At 38.4% G+C, this 13,578-nt stretch overlaps 1 long non-coding RNA gene and 1 pseudogene across 1 annotated transcript; both read right to left on the reverse strand.

The window, feature by feature from the left end:
- Positions 1–6,613: 6,613 nt before the first annotated feature.
- On the reverse strand, positions 6,614–7,585 carry LOC148719124 (uncharacterized). The gene is made up of 2 exons (XR_015993640.1): positions 7,536–7,585; positions 6,614–7,209 (listed from the first exon to the last, which is right to left on the reverse strand). It is a non-coding gene; the product is annotated as an uncharacterized LOC148719124 (long non-coding RNA).
- A 1,854-nt stretch (positions 7,586–9,439) lies between these two features.
- LOC148719125 (uncharacterized) lies at positions 9,440–12,641 on the reverse strand (annotated as a pseudogene).
- Between the last annotated feature and the right edge of the window lie 937 nt (positions 12,642–13,578).

Here is a 13,578-nt window from a genome sequence, read left to right on the forward strand (position 1 = left end):
GTGTGTTGGAAGGGACAAGTGACTATTTAGAGGCTGGGTTCAGAAGAGAATGTGAAAGACGCATTCCAGACACAAATGATGTTGAACCTGCACAGGCAGCGAATGCTTATTTATTTTTAAAGAATAATTTTGATGTAAGCAGGGTGTAACAGTGACTCATATTTTTTTTGGCTTACTTTTATGTAATGGCCGGACGAAGACTGGTTGCTCGGCTTTTTGCGACTGCTCATATTCCAGAAATCTGATGTGAATGACCTTCGACCAGTCTTTGATCTGACTTTCATGCGTGTACGAGGGCCCGCGTTCGCCCGCGAGGACATCACATTCGCAATTTGTTCCAAAATGCGACTTACAGGCCTCCTTGATATCCTTTAAAGTTGGTTCTTTGTCGAATGGCACGAGGGTTAAAGGCCCAATGCGGTTGTACTTTTGGCACTTGCCTTGAGCGTTTGCCGATAGTCTCTGCACAGTCAAGGTGCCTTCAGATCCCCTGGGGCTAGCTTTATCGCTCTTTGTACCTACCCGTCTCTTTCCTTGGTGTTCCTTGTAGTCGTCCCATTACTTACGTTTACCCGACATGAGGAAATCGTGTAACAACACAATGAAAATGCTTCAATCACACATCGCTTAGGAGCCACGTAAAAGATCACCGAGGAGGATTGTGGGCTACGGCATCGATAGGCCACGACCGAAATTTTTTTTTTTTTTTTAAGAAAAACCTTATGGCACTATTAGGCTAAGATAAGATTATTTTCGTTTCATTTAACTATTTATTTAAAATTTTTATTTCAATTTTTGATTTAAAGTATCTCGATATAATTTTTTTTTCGTTTAAAGTTTAAAAATAAAATGAAATAACATAATAAATAACGGGAAACTAACAAGGTACAACACAATTTTTTTATGGCATTCCTAGGCCACCATACAGATGTCCCTTTTTACAGCTGAGGTTGACTTTTTTTCATATTTCAGTCTAAAGCTATGGCCTTCCTTTAAGCTACTAGGTTACGATAAAAGTACATCTTTTCCTATACCATTTGTCAGTGCACCTTCCAGAATATCTTTCAAGATCTTGATTCATTTGTATGAAATATAAACATCAAAGTTTGCCCACTGGGAATGACTCAGTTCAGAAATAGGTGGTTTGCACGATAAGTCATTGCCACCATGTTGGTGGACGTAAAAAATAGATATCTCATTAGCTCCCCTTGTTCGTCCACCAGCATTTGTTCTTTTCACCGTTGTTACCTGTGTCTCTAGAGATTGGTTGCAAACCACCTATAGCTCGTCATTGTTTCACTCAGCCTTATATCAAGGAAGCCGCTACATTGTTTGTCGTGTCATCTCCTCACAGCACAATGAGTTTAGGCTTATTTTTAAAATAACACTGCTATTTTTTTCCTCACGAGCAGCAAGTTGTTTAAGACTTTCATATCATGGACCGTCTCTTCTACTGAGTTTTAACCGCTTATCCCATTTCGGCAGGAACGCTCTGAGAAATTGGAAAAGTTTGCTTTCGAACATCAAAATCTTACAATTAAACTTTATTTATTATATAGCTACTGATGAAATACCAAGATTTTTCCTTTACTAAAAACTCATATCTTAATTACGCGCGGTGAAGATACTATTTTTATCTATCACGTGTGAGGATATTGGTGTCGCCATAGTTACTAACATGATAAGTCAATTACGAGAGACTTATTACAGATTTTTTTACTCTTCTTCATTAGAATGTTGAACTTTTGGAACAGAAAATATAAGTATTATTGTCTTTATTTCTCCTTTATAACTTTGTATCCGAGTTTCATAGCATTTTCGTGAGAAGCATTTTCGATAGGTGACTACCCAAATTGCACTATTTTGCTATTTTGATAATGACTAATAAAAAAGTTGTTTTATGTGGAAATTTCATCAGTACCTATAAAATAAACAAGACATTACATGGCCATTTGGGGATACAAGTTCTATCTTCCCGCACTGAAAGTATCTCTTACCAATGAGCGAAGCGAACTCGTGAGAGACACAGCACTCGAAGTTAAATTCGTATCCCCAACCGGCCATATAATAATCTCTATATGATGCTTCATGGCCGAGGAATATTATTTTATTCAGGTTAGGTGTCTACTTGGGACCGATGAGATTGTAGTGTCTTTTTTTTTGGTGATTTCGGGAAAGTAAAATTAGATACTCTGTGACTTTCAATTACTTCTTTCTTCAAGCGTATTATTATTGAAGTGTAACGTTATTTCCTATTCGAGGCTGGGTTTCTCTTTGTTATCAACAGAAAAAAAAACCTAGAATAAAGTAAAGCAACGATCTTTGCAAGTTAGCTGCAACTGAACTTTTAACACCCTAACATCAGTGTGGGTATTCTCCATACCGTTTTCCATATATTTCCTTAGGTGCTTACAAGAATAATTTGGTTCAACAATCAAGAACTCATCATTATCATCATCATTTATTTATAATTGTTGTTACTACATAAAAACATACATTTAAAGTCGGACAGGCCCGCGTATAGATGTGCTGATCTAGGCGGGCCAGTCCGTCAATAGCTACAGTCTATCGTTAGCTTATTACTATTAATATTAGTAAAATAAAAAGAAAAGTAAGAGAAGAATGTGATTTAATAGATAATATTTTGCTTGTTTGTTTGTTTCTCTCTCTTCCCTTCCCCCTACTTCTACTACTACTTGACATTTTAATTTAGCTTAGAGATGATTTTGCGAACCTCAATGAAAGAGTCTTCATCTTCGAGTACACTTAGTAGTTAGAACTTCATCAGGTTGTGATCATTTCCTTTATTCACGTGACCTTAATGTTTGATTCAAGAGTATGATTGTAAGGAGAAGTTAAATTTTAATCACTTCAAAGGGTTGAAAGGAATAAAAAAAAAAGAAAAAACCAAAAGTACATATGGCTCTTTTTTGACTAGGTTTACACTAGAGGAGAGTTTTCCGGATTCGTGAATGTTTCCGGATTCATCAATTTTGGAGTATTCGGATTCGTAGGCGTTTACGCTGAAAGGATATTCGGATTCCTGACCGTTTACACACAACGACAACTTCGGGAACATTCGAAATGAAATGGTTACCAAGTCCAGTGTTGTTTCGTCGTTTGATCGACAAAGTGAAAATGCCTCCCCCAAAAAAGGCTAGAGTAGATCCAGATGCCACGAGGTAAATTTGAGTTGGACAGATGCCAAGTCATCTACGTCGTCGGCGATTAAGTGTGGCTGACGTTAAACTTCCTTGCAATAATAATTTGCGTTTCCTCAGAAATGCTGCGATACACATGATAAAATTTTCGCCTGAACCTGCGAAAAGATAAGGCAAACGGAGACCGCCAGCAATGTTAGCACCAGATCCTCCATTTTAGTTTCATCGCAAACTCAAAAGATTGCAGGCGGAAATAATATCCGGATTCGAGAAAAAAAGCGCTTACACGACATAACTTTCCAGATTCAAAAGTTATCGGATTCAAAGTTCCCACTTTAAATTCCGGATTCAAAATCTCCGGCGACACGACCAAACCGGGGAGTTTTTATTTCGAATTCGTCCACTTTCGTGTAAACGGCAAAATCAATCCGGTACTAAAACGTTTAGGATTCATTACGAATCCGGAACAATTTCCTCTAGTGTAAACCTAGTCTTAACAGGATTGAGAAGGGGTCTATCTATGTGATGTGACTCCGTGCTACGGAAAACTGTTCCAGGAAAATTATTGGTGCTTTACTTTGATTATAAATTTATTACCTAAACAGCTCTGATGCAGCTCATTGACTCTGATTGTTGTGGACTTGAATTTTTAAGAACAATAAAACTTCCTAAAGGAGATATTTTCAGGACCCAGGCAAATAGAGATTGGTTGGTGTTTGTCTGACTCCAAAAAAATGACCTTAGAATACGCTGGACGCATTATTCGAAGCACTTAGCTAATGTGTCCAAAACCAAACTTATTTTTTATTAAGCACTCCACTCTCACAAGAACATCAGGTCGATTTACCATATTTATTCAGCTATAAGCCGAGCGATTTTTACATAAATTAAAGCGAGAGTTAGGCGAACTTTTAGCCAAAGAGTGGGTTCAGCTTATAATCAAGAGCTTTCAAAAATAAAAACTTCAGCGTATTTAAACAACACCAAATGGGCATGTTTTCATTTAGAAGCCGAACTTAGTGGAGAGTGCGACTGGTCAGAAGACCGAACCGCTTTGGCGTCTCATCCATGTTAAAATCCTCGACAAGGAGTAGTAAAGTGCTCACTCAATCGTCAGTGACATGTTGATTGGTTAAGGTGTCCGGAAATTAAAGGCGGGCTTTCGGACCCAGAATATATTTCCTTTTCCCCTGAATAAAAGTGACGAAAGTTTTGCGAATGAAGGTATCCCCTGATCTAGGACCCAGATTATACCGTGTAACTGTAACTGAACTGTGCAACCGCTTGGCCGTGGAAGGTCCTCCGATACAAGTGTCCTTTCGAGAGAGTTACAAGTGTAAAAGTTTTGTAAACATTCCTGTGGGACCAAACTTGTGTCCCTTGCATGAAGTCCTTTCCACGAGGGAATGATAAATGAGAATGCAAACGTTTTTGAAGGATGAAAACCAGCTTCCTCGCACCCTTTTAATGTCTGTATATTTTGCATTCACCCATCCACTGACCTAAACATGAATTGAAAATTTTTCCATGACCGAACTTGTGCCCCCCAACACTCTCCCCTCTCGGATGGGCGTCCCAAAGAAGAAGCCCAATTAACGTATTGCTGTTTGAACATTTTGAGCTCTTTCGTGAATAAACTTTATTCAGTATACATTAGAATTTATTAAAAAAAATGAAATTGCACTTTGTCTTAACGGCTAAGAATGCATTTTCTCACGGTAGCCTTCACGATCAATGACTGGAAGAAGGATTAATTCGAAATCAAGGCAACATTTGTCGGTAAGTTTGTCCTTCTTGTTACTTGGTTAAAAAAAATATCTTATTTACTATTCGATTAAGTATGCGTTTTTTCCTTGTTTTTCTCAAAGCTGTTAATACCAATTAGTATAGCACTACCTAACATGGTCTTTAAAATCTCTCTTACTTTTAATCTTAAAATATTGCCTGGCTTCATAGTGAAATAACATAAAATAACAATGCATGACAAGGCCTTCTGATTGAGTTACACGCTTTGTCCCCCCCCCCCCCCGAGCCAAATAAACTTGGAACAACGTCAGTGTGAGATGTCATTCGAAATAGTATTATCGTCTTCTTGAATACTGTATTGAATCGCATCAGGTCTTTTCAAAAACTGCCAAAACCAGAATAAAAACAAATTAAAATTTGAAGGGTACTCTTTCCCTACTTATTCTCTGTTAAATATCGTCGTTCATTTACAAATCGCGCATGTTGAAGTCAGCGTATCCTTTAGGTAATGAGGGGAGTTGGGGGAGGGGAAAGGAGGAGGAACAAACCAGTGAAATTTCAGCGCATCTGCCAACGCTGTGATGGCTCGGCGGAACGATCGGCGTATGTTCTCAGGTTGTTATAACCAGGTTACCTTTCAGAAGAACTAACCATATTCGCCAATAAGTCGAGGTGTCTTACATGGGTATAACCTCTTTTCTTTAATACTCAAAAGAAACGAAATAGCACATGAACAGGAGCAGTTCGTCTGTCGTTCTTATCAAAAGCTTGTTGAGGTACCACAATTTACGCCGTGCTGCTGGCCAGTAGAACGTACAGGCTCAAATTCTCAGAGAAGTAATCTCAGTGATTTAAGGCCTGTATTAATAGCTTATGAACAAAAAAAGTGACTATCGTTTAATACCAGAATTATATTCCAGTAGATCTTAAAAAAATAGGTAACTATCTAGTTAATGGAATATCAAACACCATTTCATACCTTGATGAAATCCAAGAAGGTGAACCCAAGTGCAAAATAAACCTAAAATAACAGATCACAAAGCCATTATTATTATCAATATATTTTCAGGCCCTGTCCATTCGCATTCTTATTAAACTTTCCTTTCTCCTAACGTAAAAGTAAAAAAATAATTCTGCTGTTGTACATTTGAACTATTTCCTCTCATCCACAAGAAATTGAAAACGGGGAGTCGTCATATATGACGTTCCCACTACACCAAGTCATCCGTTGAAACTGAGAGATGGACAGTGGGAGAGATCTCTTCTTCAGGGGGCGTGGTTGAGTGGGTACACCATTAAATCTTCCTAACGGAGACTGTTATTTATTAGGTTTCCCATAATATATTGTTAATTGTTTTTACCGGATAAGTGTGGTTAAAAGGCCAAACTGCAGACGATGGGCGACTCAAATTGATGAAGTCTTCTTCGCAGCCGTTATTTGGCCTCGTCACGCAATGTAAAGAACTAGAACGTATTCAGGTAAAATCCATGAGAATCATTTGTCCTGGTATGCTATACGAACAGGCCTTAGCTACTATGAATCTTCCAGCTGTGAAAGACCACCATGAAAATATGTCTACAGCAACATTTCGCAATATAATGAACGATCCTCGGTACAAATTAAGCAAACTTTTACCACCCCGCTATGTAAGCTCTCATAGGTTAAGGCACGAACGTACCTTTGCTTTGCCACTTTGCAAGACAAATAGAATTAAAAACAGTTTTTTTATTGCTTCGGCCAGAATAGTCAACAGCCACAAATAATGTACAAGTTCCCTCTTACGACGAACTATTTATTTTTGTAATAATAAGATGTATACATGTACATAGTAATTTTTATTTTATATCTCTGAACACGCAATTCAGTTCATGCTGCGAAGTATTTACCAACAAATTATCTATCTGTCTATCTATCTATCTGTACAATCTCTCCCACCATCGGCCGGAAATTATGATACCCGATAAAATACGAGCTGTGATTGGACAAGTAGTCTTGGCGCGACTGGCTCAAAAAAATATGAACCGCGTTCTGATTGGCTACACTTAAAGAAAGGAATGTAGCTCCGATTAAAGCAGACGCCGGTGGGGTAGAGTGCGCGTCACGTGAAAAGAACATGCAACAGTGGTGTAGGAGACTAAAATCGATAAGGATAAATAAGAAATTGAAAACTGAACCTCAGTTTAAAACCTAGGCATAGAAATCCAAGCACAGGATACTAACCAATAACGAAAGAAAAGTGACGTAGAAAAGAAGGTACAATCCAACTAGAAAATAGTAACCTGTGTTACGCGGTATTTCGGACTGAAAGACAACAAAGAAAATGACAGCAGAGCAGCATTAGAGCGACAGACATTCCACGAGCGAAGATCTAAAACAAATAAAACGAAACCCGACTGATCTTCCAGCAGGAACAGGGCTTCGAGCTTACAAATTTCAAAGTTGGCTTCCTATTTGATACATTTTTTTCCACAATTTTAAGAACAGTGTAGGAAAAAAACAAGGTCATTTAGTGCAAATAATTCGCAATAAGCGGACTTCTCTTACGTTCGCCTGGAAGTTAAGAGTATTACGCAAGTCGTAAAGGTAAACTGATTAACATCGTAGAGATGGGTCAAATCACAACTCACCACGTACTCTGCGACAAAAAAACATGTTAATCCTTATAACAACGGATAAAAGCCGCGCTACACCTTGCATAACCCTAGGGATGAAAACAACAGGACGACAATTAAATGGATTTCAATGAAAAACTAGAAAAGCCAAAAAGAAATTGTCAAAACAGTATCGAATAATAAAAGTTGCTAAATGTCCTAGCTATTCCATGCTCTCAGTTTGTTTGTTTGTGGCGAACTAGAGGAAAAGTGACGCATTTTCGCACGCTTTTTTTTAAAATTGAATCCACCAACCAAGAACCTGCAAAACTTAATCTAAAAAAAGGATTGGCTGTCATTGCTCTCAATTTAAACTTTGGTACAAGTCAGTCAGCATTGACCCACCTCTATCAAAATTTAAATACCATTATTTTGTCTGAAATAAAACTTGGACGTTGGAGGGTAATCATACAAAGGCCAAACTAGCTGCCACATATTTTCCTTTAATGATTTACGAAAACTTAGAGTTTCATCAAAGTAACACCCTCCGGGTGATAAAGCTTGTCTCACCACCTCGTGCTGGATAATGTAGTGAGAACATTTTTTGCGCCCCACTTGACACTTACGTACGATGGCCCAGAAGGGTCACAGTCCAGTTTTAATTTTTGACAGTCCAGTTTTAATTTTTGACAGTCCAGTTTTATTTTTTGACAGTCCAGTTTTATTTTTTTTGACAGTCCAGTTTTATTTTTTTTGACAGTCCAGTTTTATTTTTTTTGACAGTCCAGTTTTATTTTTTGACAGTCCAGTTTTATTTTTTTTGACAGTCCAGTTTTATTTTTTGGATCACAGTCCAGTTTTATTTTTTGGGTACCCAAAAAATAAAACTGGACTGTGACGCATGGGTCACAGTCCAGTTTTATTTTTTGAGTAGTCACCAGATCTCTCTCGATGTGTTGCATGTTGCGCGTGTTGTTTGTTTGGCGGCCATTTTGTACGATGGACGCTATTATAAGACAAACTGTGCGGGAGGAGTTGAGGCGCTCCAATTCTATTGAATCAGAAACGGTGTCTTCTGTTAGCCAACATAATAGTGGCCAAATTGAAGAAGGGTCGGTCTCGGCGGGATCGACACCGAATACATTTTCATCGCGAACGTTCAACCGACTATCTGGTCTTCTGAACCGAATTCGGCTTGGCAGTAGAGGCAAAAGCAGTTCAAACAAGAAGCGGAAAATTGAAAAGCAGCATAGGGTACAAGTAAGATGGATGCATTATGACCAAACTAAGAAAAAGTTTGTTACTGTTCGTCAAAAGAATGGCGGTGGCAATCGCTTTATAACATATACTGATGCAGATCCACTGAAGATGGAAGAGCTTTATCAAGTTGCTGAAATGTGGAATCAACATCAAATAGCATCAAGCAAATTTGGTAACAGCACTGGTCCTAGAGGAAAACCCGACTGCATGTATTTCCTGCCCCACCTCTATAACACAGAGGACTTCAAAGAAGACATTAATCTCCATGAACTAGAAGAGTTTAATGATAATTCAACCATGTGTTCCGCTGATTTTAGTGAAGAGTTTGATGAGTTTGCTTTAATAGTTATGAATGTTCTTGGACTGAGCTTACCACAAGATGTTAACGAAGGACTTGATCTCTATCTGCGACTAATTCAAGAGATTGACAGGTTAACGTAATAAATGAGCTTTTCTGATGCAGTGCTAGGTTTCCAGACTTTCTTGGTTCAACTGACCTGTCGTAATTGGATAGACGTACAGAGGAGAGGTACTTTTAAGTATCTATTATCTCTCCTCTGCAAATCTATCTCAAAAACATCTTCATGGCCTGCTCTTTTGCCAAGAGTTATATTACTGTTGCACTTCTTTCTGTAAAAACAGAATGCTTATGATATGAAAATAAAACAAAACGCAAACACTGGAAAATCTCAATATCCTTTAATAATAGCATACACATCTTGGAATATTCTGTTCAAGCACATACTGACAACTTAATAACCAAAATCCTAAAGAACTGGCACCAAGCCATCTGCCCTCACGTTTTCCCTCTCTAACTCTCCTGAACATTCAAGCTTTGCTTTGCTTAAGCCTTTTCAAGGCAGCAAATCATTTTTAACTGAAGCATTGTGTGATAGTCACATAAACTGGAAAGGGACAAGGCAAATGAATTGGGTCAGTTAATCAAATGTGAACTGAACATGTATAACATACTTCTTAGTTACCTAATTGATGAGCAAACTTAACCCAACATGTGAGGCATTGTTCTTGCGTTAATGATTACAGTAAGGGAACCGCAAAGAACATAAGGGAGTACATATGGTTTAATTACAAACAGTGCTATCTATCTCAAGATTGAAAACCTGTCACATGCAGAAAAAATAAATGCTTCAGAACAATGTTTGTTCTGTCTTGTTTGCTTGTTTTTTTTGCATTTTTTAGAGTATGGACTGAAAAAATGTTGACATAATGAAGAGGATTGACTTGGGAAATAAATTCTTTAGTCAGTCCATTCTTTTCATGGTTAGCATTGTTTCCTTCCCAATCCTTAAACAAAACATGTAAAAAAACAAACAAAGAGCCAAACCAAAAGTAGGCAATTGAGCTAAGACAACAAGAGCAGATAAATAAATGCCAAGTTATTCATAATCATCACAGGGCTATGCAACCCTCCTTGGGTGAAGGTTGCAGAGGAAACAACACAACAATATCAGGTCATTTGGTCAATAACAGGCAAATAATTCCTACTATAACCAAAATTAACACAACCAGGTACAAATCAAGGAAGAAAATCAAGGTTCTAAACAAAATTTCCCCTCACAATTTGATAGTATGAATTCATTGAGGCGTTTCCCTTCCTCAAAGTAAAACTATAAGAAATATTTAATACTACATGTAGTCACGAGTGTGAATTTGCATGATGACAATGCGGCTTGAAGAGTTAACTCACATAATGTCCATTTCCCAGCTACTTTTTTCCAAAATATTATTGAACTGCTGTCTCAATTCAACAAAATTGGAATAAGTGGAAGGCAGTTCCAGAAGCGGCCCACACGTGTGAGCTATAGGTCTGGAACTAGCACCTTCCAGTCTGGTAAAGGAGACTTCAATCTTGTTGGTAATTAAGACATCAGAAGCTGTTGTGAACCTTAAGAACTGGACTAGTTTTGCATTGTCTAATCCTCGTATGTATCTTTGCAGAAGCATCTCGTTCTGCTTCAGTGTTTGGCTGTGCTTCAAGTGAATTAAGAACTTTCTTGTTTGTTGGATTAATTCTATCATAAAAGCCTTGGATACCTGCAATAGTCTGAAACTGTGGATACTGTTTCACCTCTTGGACAATAGGCTGCCAGGTGGCAACCATGACATGAGGTTTCTGTAGCAGCTCCTGATTGGCAATCTCTACATGCACTTTCTTGATATTCTCTGGACTGACCTGTGACCTACAATTGAATCTCTCTAAGAAATCAAACAAATCATCATTTTCATCTGCAAAGTCAGCTTTTCCAAGAAAATTTGTAACTAGCTCTTCTTCAACAGGAGACAAGTATTTAATGAAAGACTCAAGAACAATGCCTTCAGGAACTTCTGCATCAAACAGGCAGTAGCACATGAAAGCCTTTGACAAGAACAAAGGGAAGTAGGAAACTGATCTAAACCCCTTCACCAAAATTCGACCAATAGCTCCCCACTCCTTAATGAAATGATCATGCCTCACAAAGGGTACTCTTTCTCTTTCCCCTATTGTCATGCTATTTGCAAACTCCTTCCGGAATAAAGAGAAAACTTCTCTTGAAACTCCAATACCCACACCCTCTTCTTTTTGCCCCCTCTCATTGATAATTGTAAACACTAACTCAGATTGCAACATTTTCTCATCTTTAAAATGCTCAATCATATCTTTACAAATACATGAACGATGAACTGTTAGTGAAAGCCCCTGCCCGGCAATTTCACCATTTTCTGAAACTATGCATTCACCTGATTCTCTTGCCATACCAACTGTAGGTAATTGGACATAACCTCCCTCTTCAAGCACTCCACAACGCCCGTCCACAGTGCTAGGGGACACTTCATCCTCACTTGGTGAAACAAGCCTTTGATCTTGAGTATCTTGACTTTGCACAGTTGAATGACAGGTGTCTCGTTGAAAATGGGCCAAACGGAGCTCTCTCATTTCATGCACAGACACTGGACTAATAAAGGAAGTCAACTGATCATTTGCATGAATGCTTTCGGGCTAAAACTCTTCAGGTTGTTCAGTGTCAACTGAATCGGCCATGAGACTTTGCTGGTACTCGAGGTCCTGCTCACAACGGACACAGTTTTGTCCTTTCTCAAAAGAACAGCTACAGACATTGCACACCTCCCTATCATCAGATTTAGTAGTACATGCCGTTACTGATACTGTGACAGAACTTACTTTTGTGGATGACGTGTTGTCTGTGTTCGTCGCCTCAACGTAATTGCTGTCTTCAAATTCATCACCCATAAGATGTCGTGGTTGGGTGCGTAGGTAAAAGTAAGTGGAGGAAGGATACAATCCATTACTCTTCAGGTAGTCTTCCACAGTTCCTTTGCCAGGAAAATCGAAAATTGCCACCCTCGTTGTGTCACAGATCCATTTGTTCATTTCCTCTATATGACCGGCAAAACTGTTCTTTCCACCAGGGAAAAACAACGCACACGCCCTCTCCACAAGCTCTTCCATCTTCAGTGGATCTGCATCAGTATATGTTATAAAGCGATTGCCACCGCCATTCTTTTGACAAACAGTAACAAACTTTTTCTTAGTTTGGTCACAATGCATCCATCTTACTTGTACCCTATGCTGCTTTTCAATTTTCCGCTTCTTGTTTGAACTGCTTTTGCCTCTACTGCCATGCCGAATTCGGTTCAGAAGACAGGATAGTCGGTTGAACGTTCGCGATGAAAATGTATTCGGTGTCGATCCCGCCGAGACCGACCCTTCTTCAATTTGGCCACTATTATGTTGGCTAACAGAAGACACCGTTTCTGATTCAATAGAATTGGAGCGCCTCAACTCCTCCCGCACAGTTTGTCTTATAATAGCGTCCATCGTACAAAATGGCCGCCAAACAAACAACACGGGCAACATGCAACACATCGAGAGAGATCTGGTGACTACTCAAAAAATAAAACTGGACTTTGACCCATGCATGTGTCACAGTCCAGTTTTATTTTTTGGGTACCCAAGAAATAAAACTGGACTGTCAAAAAAATAAAACTGGACTGCCAAAAAATAAAACTGGACTGTCAAAAAAAATAAAACTGGACTGTCAAAAAAAAAATAAAACTTGACTGTCAAAAAAAAAATAAAACTGGACTGTCAAAAAAAAAATAAAACTGGACTGTCAAAAAATAAAACTGGACTGTCAAAAAATAAAACTGGACTGTCAAAAATTAAAACTGGACTGTGACCCTTCTGGGCCATCGTACTTACGGGTAAATTTTCTACAGCATTTATTACAGAATTTCGGAAATGCCTCAAAGCTGCGCTCTATATTAAAACCTACGGGATATGTTACGCGGCGGAAATTGTACAGCATGGAACTAACCAGGGCATAGAAATAATACAAAGAGACAGCATAGCTTACCTTCCATTCTTAAACGTTCCCATGATGGCTTATCTCCCGTGAAATGCAACACAGCAATCAAAGCGAAAGGGAGCTGGCAAAAATAATAAAAGTATTGACAAAATTCTCGAGCGTCATTTAGTACTGAGTTGGAAACATTTTTTACTTCGATCTGTGCTTTTATTGTTACATTTACAGCTGCCAGTTCTACGAGTTACTCATCAGAAAACCAAATGTTAAACTCTTGTTTTTTATTTTTCTCCAAACCAAACAAAAGTCGCTACCGGAACTACGTCACAGTTCAACCCTTTCACTCTCAAGATCTGATAAGAAATTCTCTTTACTGTCTGCCATACACTTCTTATGATATTAGTTTGGAGAATTTGATATTGGATCAACTAATAAACCCCCTATTGATATTTTTCTTTATTCTCATCACTTGTCTGCTTCATATTGCATTGATG

The sequence above is a fragment of the Stylophora pistillata genome, chromosome 12 (genome assembly GCF_964205215.1).
Source record: "Stylophora pistillata chromosome 12, jaStyPist1.2, whole genome shotgun sequence".
NCBI lineage: Eukaryota > Metazoa > Cnidaria > Anthozoa > Scleractinia > Pocilloporidae > Stylophora > Stylophora pistillata.